At 40.8% G+C, this 23,841-nt stretch overlaps 1 protein-coding gene across 3 annotated transcripts in view; it reads right to left on the bottom strand.

The window, feature by feature from the left end:
- The window catches only part of RALBP1 (ralA binding protein 1), a 39,387-nt gene extending 21,125 nt beyond the window's left edge, over positions 1-18,262 (bottom strand). The window contains exon 1 of one of the 3 annotated variants that reach the window (XM_067290703.1): positions 18,120-18,262. The gene's annotated coding sequence lies outside the window, so the exon portion shown is untranslated. The remainder of the gene's footprint in view (positions 1-18,119) is intronic. The other 2 variants (XM_067290701.1, XM_067290700.1) reach the window with 2 other exon arrangements.
- Between the last annotated feature and the right edge of the window lie 5,579 nt (positions 18,263-23,841).

Raw genomic sequence — 23,841 nt, 5'->3', positions numbered from 1 at the left:
GATATAAAATACTGCACTGTTATACTAATTTGATACTGTGTTTAAACAAGTGACTGGTGTGCTCAAGCAATAAATTTTTAATAGAAATGCACAGGTGTCTAAAGTTTCAGGCTTCTGGATATCAAAAAGGGTCAAAACTTTCAATCTAGATGCACATTCAATATTACCAATGACATAGATTGGCAATGCTGCTGCATCTTATCTGAGCATCTGAATGATCCGTAAAATTATTTCCCAACGCCTATTTTCATTTAACCACTCCCACAAAACAAACAAACAAACAAACATCACCCCCAAAATCTACCAAAAGCTGTAAAACTGTAGAGAGTATTTCAACAGTAATTCATGGAATGAAATTAAAAATATTACATATAAACATTTTCTGAGAACAGGATGGACCACACCTATAAATCAGTCTACGTCTAGAGTGAGCAAGATGGGTAAGAGAAAGAGAGGGAAAGGGCAATGTCATTGTAAAAGCACATAAACATCACCCTGGAAAATGAGAACCTACATCCTTTGCCTCTGCCAGAGCTCCTGGGATGAAGCCAGTCAAATCCCTCACCACATTACACAATGTTCTTTAACAGTGTTTTACTCAGTTACTGAGTTCCTGGGGTCTAATTTGCAGGATACTGCAAAGCATAACATGGATTTGTATTTTCCCAGGTTAATAATTTTAAATTTGTATCCACTTAAGTGGGCTCTTTTTTTAATTATTATTGGTGTTAAACTCTGAACCTTCAGTTCTCTGTATGCCAAACAGAGTGAAAAATTCATGTGTATTTGAAACAGTCTCTCACTACAGAAGATCAATCACAAACTGCTTATAGAAATTAAGTTACTCAAATCAGAATTTGAATAATATACAGTAAGACAGAGAATGATGAGAAACAAAGTATTCATGATATATTTTTTAATTGATTACTATTCATTCTTTATTCTGACTAAAGTAGAGACACTAAGAAAAAATAAAGATGATAATAGTACATATTTGTAAATGGAACAGATTAAGATCGCAGTTGCATTTCATAATTTGTTTATATTACAGTTTTAATAAAGATTTTAATCATTATTTTCTGTATGTGTAATTTCCTAGGCCTTTAAATAAAACAGAAATTCCATTACGTTCAAATTATAACAAGGCTCATCAGCAGAATCAGAGCCTTTAGGCCTACCACAAAAATCTCTTCTATTCTTACTAATGGATGATAATGCATTATTGCCATACAAATGTGTACCTTTCCTCTGGCTTTTACAAATACTTGCTGTCAGCAAGGAATGGCAAGACTGAAAAAATTTGGATCCTCTCAACATTTTGAGAAGGAACATTTCTAACTGGCAAATTCTTCTGCCAAATTCTAGAGCTTTTCTCCCCATCAGTCTCTCAGACTTGACCCCTTCTTCCCAACCTGTTCCTGTTTCAATCCTGTCTCTCTTCCCTAGCAGGTTCTTTGCTTCAAAACTCTGCTCTTGACCTATACAGTTCTCATCAGTCAGATTTAACGGATCAGTACTGCCACATGGCGAAGGCCACGCTATTCCCCCCGTTAACACACACACACAGAGCTAGTCCTCATCCCTGATTCCAGTAGGTCACTCTCACTCCCTTTGTGAGCTGACTAAATTTGCTACCCACTCTAACAGGTTTCTGCCGCTGAACTGGAAGAGTTCAACAAGCACTAGAGATGGAAAGCAAAGAAGGGGCTGAATCATGATGACAGGAGAGTGACCTCCCTCTTTGGGCAGCTCAGTTGTTTTGTGATATTGAACACTAGCTCAAGCTCTCTAAATTCCATCTTGTTCTAATTATTTTCTCCATAACTTCAAGTTTCAATTTCTTTACATCCAGTGCCAGTACTCTCACAGCTTCTGTCTCGGTCTGTTTCTCCTTTTCATCATCAGTGTGCCACACACAACACACATTCTTCATCTGCTCTGTGACCCAAATTCCTTGCTCAGTCTCACTCTTCCTCCTCCCCATGTTCTTTATTCAGTTGGTTCCTACTCTCCTGCTGCACCTTGCTTGCTTACCAGATATAGCTCTCCCTCTTCTTCCTCTTTTTCTGCTTAGTTATCAGGTCCAGTTTCCTCCTAGATATTCTTCTCCTGCTGCAGTCATTTGATTCCTCATTGTTAACTGCACCTCATCTTCTCACCTTGTCCACATTTCTCCCACTAGCTCTCACTCTCTCCCTAGTATCGCAAGAAGTTGTCACCTTCCTTACCTTCCTACCAACAGCAGACTCCGCAGCTCCCACCAGTTCTTGTTCTCTTGACATTTGATTCTTTTTCCACAAGAGCCAAGAATGTTGTTACATGAGCTCTCACAAGCTCATCAGAGCTCATCTCAGCACAGACCTAGCTATTCTCTTCAGTACCCCCCAAAACGCAGTATCAGAAACGTTCGTCCTGCTCAGCACTGAGTTGAACCTTCAAAATAACTGAATATGAAAAATAAAAAGCCTTCACTGAACACCTGAATTGTGACCTTTCTTCTATCCTCCAAAGAAAGGCAAAATTAGAAGAGGTTGTAAACACAGAAGGCAAAAGGTACATCCTTAACACAAAACCTCATCCTAGCCATCGCCACTATCTTTGAAGTCCATTCACCAAACACAAGAACGGGATGTGGGGAGAGAAAGGAAGATGCCTGCAGAACTAACATGGCCAAAATGTTTTTTTTCCTAGTCTCATTCTTAAAAATAGCTGAACTCTTCCCTCAAACATTCATCCTGAGCTATGTACCTGCTAAGTACAAATTAATTTTAAACAGCCGAGGTTTGACAAAACTGTAAAAAACTGAAGATAGAGAGGGGCATGGTAGGCAACCTTAATAGATCTCACTTATTACAATATGTCATAAAAATTGGCATTAACACATTGAAAGTAAGGCACAGTTTAAAAGACCAAACAGCTCTTGCATTCAGTACAGAAGGCTCCATTATTTCTATTTTGCATGTATGTATTGTGACTTTGCACCTCCTCACCAACTGTAAACAGCAGAAGCAAATAAAAACAGGTGATTGCATGCACAGATGCCGTTCTGTAAAACTGTTGTGCAGAATGAAAGATGCCAGGAAATTTTCTGTAACAAGAATTATGCAAGACCACACCTGAAGCACTGTGGGTGTCCCCAAACCACTCCATCTCCCCACAGACACACCCTGAAAGTCCATGTGTTACAGTGGTGACAGTCCCAAGAAATCAACAATCAAACGACAGAGGCAGAGTGGGAGCACTCATTCAGGCACCACAGCCTACTATATGATAACTACACAAAAATCAAGATCCAGAACACAGCAATATTTCATGGTCTTAGGCGGTTAGTCCCAAGAGCTAGATATTTATGAAGAAAGAGGAATTATCCTAGTAATAAGCATAGCTCACTTTGAAAAAGTAGTGAACCAGAAGAGAACAGAACAGAAAATATCACTTGTGGTCTGAAGATGTCAAAGCACTTCAGAAACAGTGGTAATCTTTCATACAGCTCCTGAAATGGCTAAAAAGATGACTCAAAGATGAGAAAACAGAGTTGGGAAGAAGTTATTTGCAAGTGCATACAAAGTCTGAGACAAGTATACATTCTGCATCTAGCTCAGACTACTACTACTATTCACTGTGTGAGCCATTAAAACTATGGTGCTTCTAAGAGATGAGCACATTGATAAGTAAGCCCATACTTAATCTTCTTACAATTACTGCTGGCTGTCAACTACAGCAACAGCTTAAACAACAAACAGTTTCTACAAGCTTAAAACTAACAAACCATTTGTTTTAGTCATCAAATAATAAATGTGCTGAGGTTTTATTAGTGCAACAAAATACAACAGTTTAAACTGCCTTTTGCAAAAAAAATGCTGTTTTCACAATGTACTGACAAAGCTTAATAAAAAAAATACTGCTTTTGCTCAAATATTTCTTAAACTGTAACTCTGCCTTGTTGGTTCAATTACATGTAGTCAACAGCAGAACAACATCAGAGGCCATCTATTTTATTTAACAAGCAGTACCCAGGTGTCCTTTTCTTTCTTTCATAAGGCAATATGGCCATGAAAGTAGAAGGAAATGGGAAGTGCATCATGTAGACAGGTAAAGCATGTTTAAAATTTCACAAGTCGGAGTAATGGCGTAAACAGAGCATTAAGTAACTCCCTTGTGAGTCATGCACTCTCCATAATTAGCAATAATTAGAGCCTCAAGGAGGGCTTTTGCAAGATTTTCTGGATGAAGAAAATAAAATATAAATTGCAGAGCTTCCAAATCTAAGAGTATTTTACAAGATACTTGATGCTGTAAGAATGTTAAAACTTACTTTAAAAGAGCGTGGGTAACCACATCAACTCAAGTCACGTAGGAACAAGCTGTACATTTTTCAAAAACAATGCCAGCAACAGATCAGCTCTAAAAGTAACAGTTAAGTGTGCTACTATTTATCTTTAGATGGATAAAGTCTGCCATGATTACAATACCATCCAAAGTATTTCCAGTTCTGCTCTGAGAGTCTGTATCAGCTCAGATGCAGTGATACGCAAATACACAAAACTAATGTATACTTAGCTCTTGCAACCAGAGAGTTATAGACCACATCCTTATCTGAGTGGACTGTTGCAGGATCCAGTCCAGGTTCAGAATAAGTAGCCGTATCCAAGTTACTCCATTTTATCAAAGGTATTGCAGCTGTTCATTAATCCATTCAATAAGAGACCCAAACTTAAAAAAAAAAACAAAAAAAACACTTTAGAAGCATCAGAAACAAGGTTGCCTGCACAGTCACATTATGATAAAACCTCAAGATATATGGTAGCATCTACTTTTCAGTTGAATTCAGTTCAGGCAAAACAGTATCTCAGCCTCTGGTCTACCAATTCTGTAGACCACCACCAGGCAGCAATTTACTGGATATGTTTTCAACAGACAGTCTTGGGGGAAACACTGGAAACTAAATCTTGGACTCATGGTAAGAGTTAAGTGCTTTGCTCCAGTGAGAACGTCCCTCAAAAGAAAGTGACCATAACTGCAGAGGAAAAGCCCCTGTCCCAGGCCCCTGTTCCATCTGCGACTCAGTTTCCTGCCCCGGCTGTGAGTGAGGTAAACCTGTGCTGTCACACTACCTGTTTTGCCCCAGCATCCTACTTCTCTGGCAAGTCACACTGTGATAATTTACATCCAATTGTCTGCTTCAGTACAGGCTAAAACAGATATCTTAGAAGAATAGCCTAGGCACAAATCTTTGTTATAAAATAATGAGCACAGCCATATACAGAGGATAGACAAACTATGCCGTGCCTGGCTCTCATGCTCACTCCCATCCTTCAAGGATATTTCAGCAAGCCCCTTTCATGTGTTAAAGCCCTTTCCCCAGTTAAACCAACTGTCATGGAAGTAGTTTCAAAATGGTACATTATCCTATGATCACAAACACATATATAAAAGGCATTCTCATAAACAACTAACAAACTAACAGCTGGAAGGACTGCCATTTAATGGCTTTACACTGCATGACTCTAGTGAAGTTACAAGCAGAAGGTCTGGACACAGCATCATGAGGCAGATACTGTTACGAAGCCAGACTTTTGCAGGATTATCTTGACTAGTAAGCTACCTGCTTACTGTGACTGCCCACCCAGAGAATCACTTCTTATTCTTCATACTTCTTGGGGAAGTGCTGGTCTACAGCTTATACCTCATACTTCTTGGGGAAGCACTGCTCTACTGCTCAGCATTTTCTCATTTTACCCCTCTGGTATACGGCTCCTAGCTCTGATGTTCTTGTTACCACAAAGTAACCTGACACCAATACCTCCACTATTCTTATTCAGCTGGGCCCAGCTTACTAGTTTTCCATTCCATAGGTCTAGTCCCACTGTTTCCCAGGCTCAGTACCTCTCCAATAGCCTTTTATTCCCTTCTTCCATTTGGCTTCATGCAGTCCAGTTCTTCCATCATCAGAACTGTACCTCTTCTCTCTCACAACCTTCTTCTGACCATTCAGATACTCAGCATCTGACCTACGCAACTCCAGTTTTACCTTTCCTCTTCTCCACACAGTGCCTCATCTAATCTCACCCCAGTGCTGCTCGTTGTTTCCCAGTGCCACCTTCTATTTTTCCCACACTTAATCCTAATTAAGGCTTCTGCAAATTACAGTTCACACAGAAGTAAGGAAATCTGGGAGGTCATCCCTGCAAAATTTAGATTTCCACTCTAAAATGTGGACAGCATTAAAAATGTTTGCTTGCTTAAAATATTTTTGTTACAGAAAAGAGATTTTTTTCCTGTTATCTTCATTCTCAGAAACAGTCAGAAGTATTTGGTTAATGCTTTTTGTTTTTGTTATTAAATATCAGCCTAAGAAACCAAATCTGGCAATTTTCAGGCCAAATGAAAATACGGTAACTTTTGATAAAGGCTAAAGTATTGAAAACAAAACTAATAATATGAAGTGTCCTGCAGATGTATCAAATGCTTCTGTAGTTCTGAAAAACACCACACTGTATAACATTCATAGCACCCTTTCTTGCTTAGATTGGCTTTAGGATCAATCCTTGTACGGAGATCCTGTCCCTCTTCTTCCACCTCCCCAACCCTTGTGCCAGCACTAACACTGGTGCAGCAGAACAGCAATTTTCACTTAAGCCACTTAACAGAGGAAGGGAAGAAAATGCAACATAATAAAGTGTGTGCAGTTTACATTTTATCAATTGCTATAAACATACAGGTTTTCCCCCCTCCCCCCCCCGGAACTATATACAAGTTTTACACAATTCACATTTCAGAAGGGAACTCTAATCCTTGGTCACCAAAGATCTGCAGCAAGTCATACATCTGTTGATGATCATATGAATTAATATAATTTTTATACTCTTATCAGTTGCTGAGCAGAGTCTATTTAATGACAAATTCCCCTTATCGCAGAGATTTTAATTATGGCATTAGATGCAATTATCATAGGGTCACACTCCAGTCCCTCAAATTAAAGCTCAGCCAACTTGAACACACCACTCTGCTTAGTGAAGTCAGTTAAAAACAAAAAATGAAAGACAATCCCCCTCTCCCCCACAAAAAAACATGACTGGTTAAGCCGAATGTACTAAAAGTTCTATTCAAAAAGCAAGTTATAAACACCACAGTGCAGAGGGGGAGAGGATGGGAATTCAGCAAACAATCAAAATAGAAGCCATTGATTTGCCATCAAATATTTACTAGTTTTGTGCTTTTCTGATATTCTTTCAAAAGCTTCTCCAGATTGAACATGATAGGTCACAAAACAAAGGACTAGAAACCAGTCTTCCAAAGAGGCTAGAACTCTGCACATTCAGTTCCGTCACCTGATTCAGAAAAATATCTTAGGCTATCTATAGCCTAAACTCAAGGCTTTTTTTTTTTTTTAAAGAGTGAATTAGCTAACACATGCTAAACTATTCCAAAAGACATGCTAAGATATTCAAAATTATAAACAGCAAATATTAAGGACACTGCACAATCTACGTTTTGGCTTTAACCCTGGCAAGAAATTTGGGATATGTCTGCACACCAGAAATATGTAATGTAATATAACACATTGGCATACCCATGATAGCATTATTTTACCTGGCACAAGCAAGAGCAGCAGTAAAGACGCAACAACACATACTGAGGCTCCTGCCAGCAGAACCAGTTCAAGTTGTATGGACACCTTGAACAGACACTCAGTTTACTTGTACAAGCAGAAGCCAGTGCCACAGCATTACCAGCATCTTTCTGATCTATGCCAATTACAATGAGACCAGAATGGGTATGCCCCCCGACAAACAATCCTTAATTTTCATCTGTTGATTTGTGCTTTAAAAGCCATTTGCTACCACATACTAACACATTTAATTTAGTACAGATGAAGCCTACCAACATTTTGTCAACTAAGTAAATCTGCTGATAATGTGGAGGAAACGACAAAGAGCGCATACACTGCTGGAAGTACTGCTATGCTGAATTCACACAGTCTCTTTTCAATCCATTATTGAGATATTGTCCTTCATAATGAATATCAAAAAATCAATTAGGAGTGGCATACTTCTTCACTGAAGTGGCTGAACTTTGACCATTATTTTATTTACAGAATTTTCAAACAGCATTAAGTCCCTTTTATGAAAGTCACTTCAGAGTCCTTTAACTGTGAGGTCAGTACTAACAATTTAGTTTATTTTACCAAAGTCAAAGAAAATCTGATTCTAAGGCATTATGATACTAAGAAATTAGCATTTTCTGAAAACAAAAATAATGCTATACAAGCCTTTACTGTTAAAACTGTGAAAGTTAAGTTTCTTGAGCTTTACATTCGATTTTTGCCACTATGTATTGAATGCAGATGAAGAGTTGTATAAATTACAAGCTGTCATTTGAACTGATAGTTCTGTAACATATGGAGAAACTAAAAACAGCTTTGCTTGGATCTCTTCACAGTGTGATATATGACACAGATGATCAGTTTTAATGTATGACTTTTTCAAGTTTAAAACCCCGTGTGATCCAGTGCAACACAGGCAAATCATATGCAACTCTTAGTGAATATTTTGTTAAATTAAAACAGAACTGGGGTGGTTGAGACGAAACCCATTCCACAGAAGCAACAGAAGAGTAAAGAAAGACTGTGATCTAAAAAGACTGGTTATTGTATAACATCTCCTCTGATTTTTTTTAATGATTATTTAATAATTATGCCATAGCCAAAAATGGAGATGCTGCAGATAAAACGCCTGGAGAAAGCAGGAAGTGAAACTTTGACTATTTTTTTCTAGGTCAATAACCACTAATGGTAACTTGATAATATACAGGAGTTTTTATCAAGTCCATACCGAGTAAAATGCATTGTAGATTGGGTCTCCATGCAAATGTTTTCCCAACTTATATATATGGATAAGAGTACGACTTTTCTGAACTTTCAGCACAGCACTTTTAGCAAAACTTTATTGTAGATGCACTTTTATTCACAAAAATAACTTTTTTCTGGTACAGCTTATTTCATTCAGAGGTCTGGTTTGAGCCACGTTAACAAAATAATTCTTCTATTGGTCAAAGTTATGTCTATACCACTTGAATCTGCCGGCATAGATACCAATGTCTGTCAAACTCCTGCCACACAAAGCAAAATTCTCTTTTGATTACGGTCTATGAGCCTGCATACAACAATAAGACTATATGATCTCTTCTGTTCAGGCATTTTTCCATTAACACCAATGGCAACTCTTCATTAAGACCACATGATGAACTTAGCCTTTATTTAAATTTCTGATTTTTATTTTTTTTTCCCCCACAGTTGGGATTCATAAATTCTGTTTTCCACCTTTGCCCCAGATTCAATCTATACCCATAGGGAAAGTTAATTTAAATATATACAAGCTCAGTAGATTATTAATTATGATTACCACCTCCAGGGCAGAGATGTTGCAAAATTTCACAAATGCGAACACTGAAAACATTCACAAATGCGCAAGGAAAGGTGTGGCACCACCCAGCTTCAGGTAGCAGCTGGTCTCCGTAGTTTTCTTCTATAGTGAATGGCTAGAAAGTACAGAATCACCCTCTGTGGTCAACAGAGGCTTTTTCCAGAGGGAAACATGAGAAGACTTCTCAGTAACATTATGTACTGAACCTACTGATTTCTCCTTCCAATTCTATTTCCATTACTTATCAAGAATGTTCTGCACCAGCAAAAGATAAGTAGAGTTTTATACAGCTTGTTTATCTGATCTGAGATTGTTAGTTTTTCCTCAAATTAAAGATAATATAAATAAAAGAGAATTCTACATCTTAAGTTACCGTGTAGAACTCACTTAACTTTCACAGATAGGAAAAGGAGGCTGAGACTTCCTAGCAGGAAGGTTGTGGAGAAGAACTTGGAAACAAAGTTTGGAGAGAGAGAATTAAGCTGAAGTACTTTTGGTAGCTATTTAAATTCCTAACAAAGGGAATAAAACTAAAAATGGACAAAAAGTGTATGATGACTATTTGGGAAGGATTTGTAGTATCATTTAACAAGTGATGAACTGAAATAACAGCAGTACCCCAAAACACCCAGAAGTTTGCAATATTTAACTTTATGCCAATTTACACAGCAAAACGGCCTTACAAGGAAACTTGTGTGAAACACCAGATTTCTACAAAAATGTATAAATATCTTTAGAATTTTAAATTAAGTTCACATACATTTTCTAAATCAAGCTTCAAGTCAACATGTAGCCCAATGCAGCAATTTTTGGCAATCTTATGGCTTCAAAGCAAAACACTAAAAAAAAAAAATCCATACAATCCTATGAAATACAAAACAATTACTTTTTCAATTTAATTACTAAAATAATAAAAACAAATGAAATAATAACACAGATAGACATTAAAACTGTATATGATTTGCCTTTGGCCAAAAAGTTCAGTATCTGATAGCACAGGACCAAACAAGTTCAGATGACCATTCCCAAATTTGTTTTGCAGTCTTGTCTACACAAGAAGAGCCAAGTTTTTTTAACAAAATTAGTGCAGTTAACTTAATAGAAGCCCTAGCATATCTAGAGTAAAATAGTTTTATTCTAGGCATAGTAGTGATTCCAGGAATAATCTAGGTACCAATGTAATTATATGTTAAAAATACACATCTATAACAAAATCAGAATTGCAAAATAGCTGATGTTGGAAGACACCTTCTGAAGATCATCTGGTCCAACCCCCCTGCTCAAGCAGGGTCACCTAGAGCAGGTTACCCAGGACCGTGTCCAATTGGGTTATGAATATTTCCAGAGAAGGAGACCCCACAACTTCTCTGGGCAACCTGTTCCATCGTTCAACCACCCTCACAGCAAAGAAGTGTTTTCTGGTGTTCAGGTGAAATTTCCGGTGTTTCAGTCTGTGCCCATTGCCTCTTGTCCTGTCACCGGGCACCACTGAGGAGAGTCTGGCCCCATCCTCTTTATGCCTCCCATCAAGTATTTATACACATTAACAAGATCCCCCTGAGCCTTCTCTTCTCCAGGCTGAGCACTCCCAGCTCTCCCAGCCTCTCCTCAATGCCCCACTCCCTTAATCACCTTCATGGCCCTTTGCTGGACTCACTCCAGTAGCTCCATCTCTCTCTTGTCCTGGGGAGCCTGGCACTGGACCCAGCACTCCAGACATGGCCTCACCAAGGCTGAATAGAGGGGGAGGATCACCTCCCTCGACCTGCTGGCAACACTCTTCCTAATGCAGCCCAGGGTGCTGCTGGCCACTTTTCCCACAAGGGCATATTGCTGGCTTATGGTCAACTTATTGTCCACCAGGACCCCCAGGTCCTGTCCTGCAAAGTTGCTCTCCAGTCAGTCGGCCCCTAGCCTACACTGGTGCCTGGGGTTGTTCCTCCCCAGGTGCAGAACTTTGCAATTCCCTTTGCTGAATTTCATGAGGTTCCTGTCTGCCCACTTCTCCAGCCTGTTACGGTCCCTCTGAATAGCAGTGTAACTATGTGGTCCCCATAATGTGGGCACTTCCTTGTTTACACGCATATGTTTGGGGCGACTCTACTTCCACCCTGTTTTGTAGATTAAGAGGTCCCTTCTGTTTACATCACCCCAGACTCTTCGTTTGCCAACCCCATCCATTACTTCCTTACTTGACCGTTGGTCATTCCCTCCCTCCCCTATCATTCCTAGATCAAAGCCCTCTTCGCCACTTTGGCCAGCCTGTTGGCAAAGTATCTGTTGTAATGATACACAGTAACTGCAAACTTCTAGGACATATGTTTGTATATGTTTTAGACGCATTCAAAGTCAGACCGAAAAAGCGTATTAAAACATTTAAGAAAAAGATTCAGAAAGAACTCTCAACCCAAGATAAAGCCAAACCACAAGAGAAAAATGTAGGTCAGGTCCTCATAAAACTGTCAACACACAAAAGGAGTATTGCAGCTAACAACTGATACAACTTCTCAGTTTGTTTTTTTTTTTGGTAGAGAATACAAATTTCAGCATATTCTAAGATATATTTATGGTACAGTCATTTTCAGAAAATTAGTTGTCCCAATTAACTTTGACAAGGAACTCTGATCTGAATCCACATCTGAGTTTGACAGTCGCATTAATCTACTGAACCACATAGACAACAAAATAAGAACTCCGTATATTCATCACTCCCTCTTTCATTTTGAAAGTTGCCTTTCATTTCCCCCAACAACTTTTAAAATCATTTTCAAAACAAGACAGATAAAAACCACTTGATTACAGAGTTTGTATGATATGAATTGTGGAGAACTACAAACCCAAATTTTCAGGATTAAAACTTCAGAAGCATTACCCTTCTCCTGTGAAAGATCTTCTCATTTGAGGTTAGCTTACAAAAGTCTAGTACAACACTTAAAGAAATTGTAAAGATTAAAACATCTAAAGAACAAAAAAAGTTGAAATCACTAGGCTGACATAATCCAAAGAGTTTCTGGGTAAATCTATTCCATCAGATGTTTTTTCCCCAAGATCTTACATTTTTAGTTTATTCAATCAATTAAAACAAACAAACAAAAAATCACAAAGAGCTCCTTAGGCTATCTTAAAATTATAGTATCACCTCTCAAGCAACCACTACTGAAAATTAAAAGAGTAAGGTGACAAAAAAAAGAATACTTTTTTTCATGTCTAATCAAAATAGGATATTTCAGATTTTGTAAAGACTGCTGTTATGGTTATATGTCAGTTAGTTCACGATATTAAAATATATTGGAGTTGGATTATTACAAATATAGTAAAATATCTGACAATTTAATATCTTTCATCAAGCCTTCTTAAACAAAGACACTCAGTGATAAGTAAAAGTATTGTATTGGAAAAAGGAAAAAATAACCAAAAATTACAGATTTCCATTGCAACACAATGGAAAAAACTCTACTAACACCATGAAATGAGACTGTTTCACTGCTGGCGTGTTTAATTTTAGAATTTACAATTTACATTCAATGTACTTTATGCTAATAATAGTTAGTGAAAAGTTATTTTCACTGTAACATAGAAAAAATTTGTTTTCTGAGTGGTGATGTTCACATTTAAAAACAAATACGGATAGGCTAAGAATATTAAGATCGCAATCAGCCTAATTACCAGGATAAGTTGCATGTTAAAGTTCAAAAAAATGATTATAGCAAAACACATTAAAATTATAGTTTCTTACTCTTATGCATAACTCCTGTTCTAAGGAGCTTGGCATGGTTTTAAAGAGAACTGAAGTTCTTGCAGAATTCTTAATCCAATTTTTGTGAAAAAGGAAAGCTGCAAATTTTTGTCATTGTGATAACTCTTTTTCCACAGTTAACAGTACTATTATAATATATTGTGCTTTTTAAAAAATATTTATCCAGCTCAAGCCCTGGTAGTACCACAGGACTATGTTTGGTCCCATGAATTCCTTCCTGCCAGATGTCTGTCTTCTAGCAAGAAGTTCAGTTATTCTTCATATAAAAGCCCAGTGATCCCACTGAAACTGTGAAAGAGGAAGCAAGCTTTGTACACTGGCTTAAGCTAGATCATATACACAGAAACATGAGAAAATCTGTATTATAGAGGACAAAAGTGAAACCCTCCTATATTTTGTCTACACATAAAGAACTGACTTGAGTGAACTAAGTGCTATCATATCTATAAAATAACCACCTTAAAACCAATTTTATTTTACTTACAATAATTTTCATTTTGGTTCAAACCTGCATTCCGATTCAGAATTTCAAACCTTACCACAGACCTTACTCCTTATGCTTCCTCTACAGCAGCCATCTGGCCTCTTCCCACCTCATGCAAGCAGCCATCACTCATCCCTTTCTTTCCTTCTATGCCTCCAGAGACTAAAATAGCCAGTCTAAAAAAGCTCAACTTCTTGTGAGCACAAAGGATAATAGGGAAGGCAGTGTGGAAATGAGAAAACTGCTGCTACTAGTTCCGAATCTGCCCCTTCCACTGCATTGAAGTAGAGGTCAGCAACTACTGTTAGGAAAAAGCACATTTCCCAGCAGATAAAATAGTGCATCTCTATATACACATACATTGTCTTCCCCAGCTTTGTTCTTTGTGTTGGGTTGTAGTTAGCAAGAATCATTAAACCATCCCGTTTCCTCCAGGAAAGACAGTGACCTGGATGGAAGCAAGCCAAGGATTGCCTACAGGGTCATACCATAAATTAACCTGTAACAGTAAAAACTGTAATCCTTCTTTTTAAGAAATCTCATATTGAATTGATTGCTTAAGGTCTGTATTTCTTTCTCCTTTTCCCAGCACTTAAAACAGAAAGACAGATGATTAATGGTAATTATTAGGTACATGCCAGTGAGGATGAAGTGACTTAAATCACTTCTTTCAGACATCATTATATCAGAATAATTACCTGATTTAATTCTGCACATAAAAAAACAGCACTGAATTTGATTATTTAAAACTAAATATAACATTGTCTCTACTATCCCTTTTTTGACTGGGATATATACCATAGTCATTCATTCAAGCTGTTAAATAGCTCCCTATACTTATTCAGATTGATTTAACTATTATTTGGTGAGCACTCTTTCTTATTTATTAGACTGTTAGTTGCTTATTTTTTATTCGGCATGTTATGTCAAGCTGCTTCTGGAAGAAATTAGGAATTGCTGAAGACAACAAATGTTCATTATCTGTATTTTTGTTTGCTCAGTGTTATCCAAGCTACATAAGGAAAAAAACAAACAAACAAACAAACAATGTCTTCTATTTAAATAAGTTTTATTTACTTACCAAAGTAGTTCACTACTATTAGGTGGTGAACTGATTGCTCCTAAACATTACAATCTCACATTTTTGAATTAGGAGATCTCAGTCTCCCATACCTACTTGGAATTCATGGATTAGACAAGAAAAACATGCCTTCCCCTTTTTCAGCGCACAAGCAGTAATAAATTAAACCAAGAACCCCAAATAAACCTAACAAATCCTAACAATCCTAACAAAATACCTATGACTGAAGCCACTGTACTTTGATTTTATCTTTTTTGCAATTTCTTCCCTATTAGTTCAAAAACTGTCACAATACTTTATTTATGAATCCTACATAAAATAATTCTACCTAAGTATGCTATCTTCTAGTAAGAACATCATAAACTATACTTTGACTGGATCACCACTCCTTCCTTACTCAACCAAGTTCCCCATGCAAGCTGCCACCCCTTCCTTTCAATGAGTTCCTGCTGTATCTGCCCATCTACTGCAGCCTGAAGAAAAGCTGTTGCAGGATCCCTGCTGTTACTCAACATAGTAAGAGAGGAAGGCTTGCTGGTGCTGCTGCCAACATCAAGGGCTCTTTCACTCCACTCTCCCCTCACAGCTTCAACCAAGTTTGTATTTGCCGAAGCCATGCCCAAGAGGTGAGGGGTGAGGGATGGGCCACCGTGGGGAGGATAAGTAGGGAAGGGAAAAGAGTCAAACCCTTCTTTTTTCTAAAATCAACCTGCATCCCCACCTTTCTGATTGGGCAGGAGACAATTGCTATTTGGACAGTAATCATCTCCAGACACCATCACATTTGGGGATGCAGCCTAAGTGCAAGACTCCCACTGGCTACATCCAGCCCAAATACAGGATTGTTTGTTTTTTTGAGCAACAATTTCCAAACTATGGTGCACAAGGTACTGGTGAACAGAACAACTGATGAATTCTTCATGTGAAAGTCTGAAGCAGGTACATGGTGAACCATCACTAGTTTTAAGGGTAGTGAGTGATTCACCAGTTCAAAATATACTCAGATGCATTAGTTCAGAGTAAAGCTTAGCAGGCTATATTAGACATACTGTTAACTGAAGAAATAAGTCATACTATATTTTGACATTTAGATGCCAGTTACATGACACCAACTTTTAAAGAAGGAAAATAAGTTTGCATTTGTTTGTATTTTTAAACAGCAGCGTTTTTCATATTGGTCTGAAATAGCTTGTCAGAAATAGCACTGTTTACTCAGAAAACATCCAAGCCTTTGTTGCAAGAAAATAAAGATAAATCATACTAGGGAAGTGCCTAAAAGATACAACTGAGATCAGAACCCCGAAGTGTGATACAGTACACATGCACATCAGTTTTGCTTTAACTACACCTATAGAATTAAGCAATACAGCTCCGAAGCAAGAATGCAGTTACTGCAATACAAAGACAATATATTCCAGTATGGACATGCACATACAGAAATGGAAATAAGCTACACTATATAAGAAATCTTTCTACTTGTGTAAGTACAATCACACCAGGGGTTCTACAAGTGAAAATATTACAAAAAAAAAAAAAAAAAAAACACTCTAAAACAAAAACTCTCAAGCCTCACAAAAAAACAAAACACACTTAAGACAAAATGATGCCAGAATTGCAGCTGAATTATTAACACTTTGAGGCAGCTATTCCCATCTTCTATTTCCATTTCAGCTATAAGGAAACTAAAGAACAGAAATTATTTTCTCAAAGTTATAAATAGGAGACCCCTAGAACAGGAAACTTAAAAAGTTCCCTGCTCTTCCATAATAACACCCTACTTTGGGCAGAATTACCTACAACATTACAGTAGGGCTTTCCAGTAAATTTCAAACATCTCAAAGTAATAAACACTCAAAACCACAACAGTTTGGAAGCTTTTTTTTCTCCCCACTTTTTACTCCTCTGCAGAAAAGAGCCCTCCAAGAGTACGTGTCACACTGATTGTATAGGACTATACCAAAATGAATTAAAGTTGTATGGTATCATTCATCAGAAGTTGCATGCAACATTTCAAATTACATCAAAAATGAAGTCAAATGTACTCTTTAAAATTTGCTAATAAATTCATATCCATCTACAATCATATCAAACATAGCCTTAATATCATCCTTGAATTACACTGCATTACAGCAATATTGAACATTTATGATAGTAAGTGCTTCAAGAGCTTTCCAGGTGAAAAATAGGTATAAGAATACAAACACTGCTGTTCTGCTGTACTAGAAAAGACTTGCACAAATCCATCTATTTTGTGCAACTAGTTAAAAGGCCTTAGACTGTTATTTCTGATTAGTATTCGTCATTAAAAATGACCGTGAACTTTAGGGACAATAGAAAACCAACTGAAACCAAAACATTCTCAGGAACAGATACTTTTAAATGATCATTGTGGTTTCCTGGTAATTTCATTATGCTTTGTCTTAACATACATAAGTACTTAAGGGAAGATCTGCTTTTTTATTCATATATCATGCACTGGTATATGATGTACACACTTTCTAAACAACATCATCAGGCAGCAAACACAGCATGCTTAGAACTTGTTAAACATACTAGATGTAAAGCTATAATGATGTCAGTGATGATAAGAGTTTTCTGATTTTAAAGATGTAACCTCCAGGTGAAGGTAAATGAATTAAAAAAAAACCCAAAAAACTCACAGAAACCAAGGACATAACCCAGAACACTCTAATCTCAGTCTGAGCTACAGTAAATCTGACACATGCTTTGAAGCGTAAGATTAAGATAATAAGAAAGTACGGTTCAGAAGGAGCCTGACATCCACGCAGGGATGCACGATGCTCATTCACATTAAGGACGTGAGCGGAAAGAAGGTCATCAAATAAAGCCTAAGGACCGGACCCCTCTCCTGAGGGATAAGACAGGAGACAAGACAGTGCTGGGACACACGGTCTCGTTCCCGGCACCCCCCCGCTCCTCCACCAGGGCGCGCCCGCCACCTCACCCCGGAGGGGGCCCGCTCTGAAGGGGAAGCCCTAGCCGGGACCCCCCTCCGCCCCCGCGAGGGCGGCTCCCTGCGCTGCGGAGCCCGCGCCGCTGCGCTTCAGCCGCGCAGCTGAGAAGAACGGCGTGCGGGGAGGGAAGAGCAGGGGACCGCCGCCGTCCCTCACCCCCGGCCCTGCCGCTGCCGCTGCCGCTGGGGGAGGAGCCCCTGCCGCCCCTCCCCCCTCAGCGCCCCGGCCGCGGGGGGAGGCCTTGAGGCTGCCCCTCCCCCCCGGCAACCGTTGCCGGGGGCCCCCTCCCCGCCGCCCGTTATCCTCCCCGCCAGCCCGGAAGTGGCTTCCTCCTTGCCCTTCACCGGGAAAGGAAGGCGGCCGGGCCGGAGGCCCCCGCCCCGCCCCGGGCACTAACCGTCGGGGTCCAGCTCGCCGGCGCGGCGGCTCCGCCTCGGCCTCACGCGCGGGGCCCCGCCTCGCGCCCCATTCCGCCTCCGCCGCCCGGCCCGCAAGGACGGCTGAGCAGCGCCACGAGCTCCCCAGCACGCATGCGCCGCCGCCTCGCTCCGCGGCGCGGGGCAGCGGCTCGCGCGGCCTGGCGCAGGCGCAGAGCGGCCCAGCGCGGAGGCGGGGGGAGCCAGGGGTGGGAGGAGAGGCGCGTGCGCGGTGGCGTTGGTGGAAGCGCGCCGGGCCCGCGCGGAGACGACACCTCGGAAGAGGCGTTCTGCGCACGCGCAGAAGGAGGGCGGGTGACGGGGCGGGGAAGGACACGCCCGCCCATGCCCCTCCCCCTGCCGAGCTTCCCGTGCGCGGGGCATGACGGGTACTGTAGTTCTCTCGGCGTACCCTAGCGGAAAGGGTGGCCAGCCGCTTTCCGGGCGGCGGACTACACCTCCCAGCGACCTCGCGGGGAGGGGGCGGCGGTGGCAGCCGTGTGTTAGGCGGTAGCGAGGTGCGGCCCTGCCGTCGACCTCGCGTCCGTCTGCCTCGCTGGTTTTTAAACCCCCGCGAGCGCTGTGGCGGGGGAGCGCGGGGGCCGCCCCGCTCCTCGGTGCAGAGCCCCAGCCACCGCAGGCCCTGCTGGCTGGCAGCACCGCTAGGGGAAGGAGCTCCTCGGACAAGCAGCCTGCAGCCTCCCGGGCGCGCAGGGTGGGAGGGGCCCCGGCCTGAACTGGGCCCCAGCTGCAGCCAGCGAGGCGCTTCGGGGCTAAGGATGGAGCGGAGCGCTGCTGAAGGGGGGCCCTGGCGTGGCGCTCCCTTCACCACTTCTGCTTCAATGACATAAAAACTTAAAAATTCTTTAAAGTTCACTGAAGCCACTCTGAGCAGACGGGAACAGCAATGTTTGCCTTTTCGAGCAGATTTACGAGAAACATAAGCATTAGCAACAATTCAAGTAGTCTATGACTAAACCAGTTGTGAGATAAACCCCTCAAAACTTGTAACAGTGGAAAGTCAACAAACATTAAAAGACACTGAATACAGATGCAAAAACTGACACAGCTCTGTAGCTGTTTACATCCAGCCTGCCTTCTGAACAACATTGCTACTGATTTCCATGTTTACACTGCAAAAGAGAGCAGCCATCTACTTTGGCTTCATCTTGTGCAACAAATTTGAGCTTGCATCATTACCAGTTTGTCTTTGCTGTTTTGTGGCATACAAGAAATTGGAGAAATACTCTGTGACTTGAGGAGGTGATCTGTGCCAAGAAACACATCTCCAGCTCAACTTGCATCCTGTTTATAGTGATATTAAAGGAATTTTGTATTCTTTGTTTCTCACCATACAAGTTCCTGATTATGTTAAGCACCTGCATATCTTGAATCCTTTTCAGGATTCCTAATCAACAAGGGAATTTGTTCCAGTAAGAAGCAGACCAATTCATTCCCACAGCCTCAAACATAATCTGTGAGCTATTGGACACATTAATACTGCGGCAGTGCGCCACCTGCTTCATTTATTCACTTGAGATTCAGTGCTCCTTAGTCTTTGTCAAATGGGCTCTTTGTGCAACCTTCTGGGGTAATGTAAAAGATCCCCCACAGGAATTTGTGCTATTCAGTAGAAAATACAAAAGGGAGGCTTGTAAACACTCTGATTAGTGTTGGAGCACAGAGATATTGTCTCCACAGCGTATTACATAACCATGCAATTCCCAGTTTCCCTCCTCCCTCCCAGAAAGAACAGTTTAAAGGCAAGTACTTACCGTTTTATTTAACTTAACATCACAGCTAATGTTTTTTGTTATGCAAAGGCTGTATTATTTTTGGCAAAAGGAGGAAAGAATGGTCACTTTAGAAACATCTATAGTAATTTGAGAAGATTGCCTGTAAGGCTCTCCACTTGAAGTGACAGCCACCAGAGGCTCTCAACTCCAAAGAATAAGTATTATCAGAGGCTGGTGTTAACCTAAGTTCACACACAATAGGCCCATCAGTTAATGAACACAGAATGAATCTTCCCCCATTTTTTGCCAAAAACAAACAAATAATTGCGTGCAGTACTAGACCAGTTCGCCACCATATGAAATACAATTGGGTAACTTTAAACTTCAGAAACCTTATTGTGGTCTGAGGCCTACTTACACAGGCTGACACAGAGTGAGACACATTCTTACATCCTACACCTCCTTACAGTCACTCTTCTTAAATTCTTGCTGTTTTAAGGACAAAGTCAAGCAAGGATTCTAAGACGACAAGCTCTCTGCTTTGAAATTCAGTCTTGCTGCTGTACCTGAGCCTCATAAACGTAATAAAATAATAACGGAGTGATGCTCTAGAAAGCATTTTAGAAAAAAAGGGAAAAAAGCAGAGCTGTGTAAATGAACAAATAATTCCCTCTCATTACCTCTCAGCTGTAAGACTGCTTCAAGAAAGCCAGTTTTGGGGCTGAGTTAGTCTTTTTATTAGTGAAAGATAATGGATACATCTTCTAATTGGCAGTCTGAAATAGTGCCTGAGAAGCCATTGTAGTATCTCAACTTCTAGGTTTATTCAAAGTTAAAAAAACTTCTCCTCTGGTCCATGTGGACAGATCTGCTGGTACCACAGATGAACTTCATATGAAATTGAGCACTGTCCTTCTTGCTTATACAATTAGGAGAGCTATGTATAAAGGGCTAAATACTAGGTATCTTCCAGAGATCAATTCAACTTTATGACTAAAGGCCAAAGTGAGCATAGTCATTTTATTATAGAAACCCTCAATTTTCCTTTGTTGACCAAGCACATATTTGAATTGAGAGGAGAGCATAATGAAACACCTATTCCCATAAAGATGAAGAAAATGTGTGTGTGACAGAACTGGAAAGAAGGGCCTACTCTTCCTGTGGCCCTCTCTTTCTTCACTCCTGTTTGCACAGCAACTTGTTTTGAATGGGGAGAGGATGTGATGAAAAGTGTTCACTCAAAACCCTTTGAGAGATGGGACTCTAAATGGGCTGTACTATTCTGTGATAACTTTAGTACAATAAGTTCTATTAAATCGTCTACCGTTGTGGGCAAACCACAATTAGACACACTGCTTAATTCTCATCAGCCATAAAGAAATACACAGCAGTCATAAAGAGGTATAGCTGATAAAAGACACTGGCCACATATGGAAACACATATGCAAAGTAATGAGAGCTTGAATATACAAAGGAAAGTGCAGAAAAAATAGATTAGTTAATGCCTTCAAAAAAACAACAGTTATTCTTAAGAAGTATCACCCAACAGGAAAAAACAGAGCCAAAAGAGCGCGTATGATAAAAAATCAACTTGCTATACTGAGCTCTGCCTATACAACTCCCATTAGCATTATGGAATTACACCATTCACAGATCTTTGTAGTAGGAAGAAAGTTTAAAAATACATATGCAGTGAAAAGGATATTAAAACACTGGACCTTGGCAGCCTTTTATCTTAGCTAGATTTGTTTGAAAAAGACCTACTTTGTTCCTTGCAATGTCTTGTGTCTAAGCATACTTTAACAACATATTACTTTGTCAAACAGATCATACCAAGAACTCACCCATCAACACCACCACACCTAGTGGCAAACCTCAGTACAAGGGGTTTTTTTTAAACCCCAATAGACATTATAATACATGAGGTTATGCGATAAAAGGCTCATCTCCGCAAGCATGAAGGAGAACTGATGCATGATGGCAGGTGGGGGAATCACAATAACCCAGTCAGAGAAAGGAGTCCCGGGGCTGGGGGGACCTGTGACCATGAGTTGGTGGGAGCAGCTCTCCTGAGCATCTTACTGACTGAGGGGGTCTCTGTTGGGGGTGTGGGACTCAGTATAGGCTGCAGGGAGAAGTGTCTGGGGGTTGTACAAAACTTCCTATGGGATGTTTAGGGGAAGAACCAAAGGTGGGAAAAGGGAGGGATCAAAGTGGTTTGGGGAGGAACAAGTGTGGGAAAATAGCAGGATAAGGGGATAAAAGGGGCTGGTAAAGTGCAAACAGGCTGCTGGTCAGGACACTTCTCTGGCCATGCCCTGTGCTTCATCACCAGTCGGTCCTGTCTGCTCACTAAATTTCATTTCTAGCTATTTTCCCATGTGAGGGGGCTCTATTCTGTGTGTACATGGAGGTTTGAGTGCCACCAGAGCGGGGCCATGAGTCACAGAGGCTGTGTCTGGGATGCCACACTGGAGACACCAGAGTGTGTGCATATGATGTGGGTCTATGCGTCCGCAGATGATTGCGACCCAACGTCAAGCCAGACTAGCCAGTAGCACAGTAAATGGCTTGGGAAGGCAGGCAAAGACCAGAGGGCCTGCAAGTTCACTACCAGAGGCACCAGGAGGTCCAAGCCAACTACTGGGGAGACCATGGGAGTTGACTGAGACACCCATTTGTGTGGCAACCAGAGACAAGAGGATCCAGGACCAGCTACTGGCTCAACTAGGTGTCTAAGGCCAAAGGGATCCGTAGAATGCGTGTGTGTGTGCACATGCCTGTGCAGGTGCTGGTGTACGCGAGGGGGTCCGTGCAGCAGCAGCTAGAGTGGGGCTGTGGGCCTCAACATGCCCAGGTGCCAGCAACTGCGGACACCTGGGAGCCAGGGCCAGTTACTGGGTAGACTGAGTGCCCAAGACCAGCTACTGGGGGATCCATACTGTTTGTATATGTACATAGATTTCCCATAATGGACCTTCACCCTGAAGCAGGGAACAGGATGAGGCTGTTGGTGCCATTTGTGTAACTGCTGAGTGCTTCTGTCTGTGTTGATCGCTGCGTGTGTGTGTGTGCGTGCGCATACGCGCCTACTGGCAACGTGTGCTCAGCCTTGCTGCTGGCTGGACATAGAAACCTAGAGCTGTGGCACCCTTGCCTCTATGAGGCTACCGGATTTGGCACACCCCTAACGTAGTAACGCATCCAGAAAACAACAGGAAGTGACTGTGAGCAAGACAGTAGCTGAATAAATCCAGCTGTTATTAGAGATATGAGCAAGTGCCCTCATAACCATTTTTGAAATACTAGATTTAAAATTCACTGGATTTATTAAAAGCATTCTAGGAAACCCAAGAAATCACATGAAAGCAATGTCACATTATGACCATATCACTCACTCACCTTCTCTGTAGGGCATCAGTGATTCTGAAAATTGGGAGCAACAAATGCCTGTGAGAAAAAAAAGCTTCAGTATGACAGCTGCAAAGAAGTATCAGGAAGGCGAGTTTCCAGGATTTACAAAGCTCATACCCTCAAAGAATTGTTATGCCCTGGTGAATAAAGATTGACAGGAACTTCAAAATCCCCTAGTACTCTTTCTCTGATGCACAGTGGCATTGTTTCTGGGCTCACAGAATCAAAATACAGGCACTACAGCCAACCTCTGCTGTTGTACCTTGTTGTATTTTGGGGAGCAGCCAGTAGGGTATATCCATGTGAATCAGCCAAAAGGCTGATCCTGGGATTTAGGTAAAGTATTCCCAAGAGGCATCCATTGCATTACGGTCTATTTCCAATTTCATGCTGCCATCTGTAGAGACTTAGCCCAGCAACTAGAGTTCCAAGAAAGGTGACTTTTCTTTTCCTTCTAGGCCTTAAAAAAGAACCTGTCCTAAAGGTGTTCTAATTCACAGCAGCTGAAAAAAGAGTCTACACTGCACTCTACTTTGTACCTCTGCCAGAAATC

This window comes from Apteryx mantelli, chromosome 2 (assembly GCF_036417845.1).
Source record: "Apteryx mantelli isolate bAptMan1 chromosome 2, bAptMan1.hap1, whole genome shotgun sequence".
Taxonomy (NCBI): domain Eukaryota; kingdom Metazoa; phylum Chordata; class Aves; order Apterygiformes; family Apterygidae; genus Apteryx; species Apteryx mantelli.
This window is presented reverse-complemented; position numbering and strand designations above follow the sequence as displayed.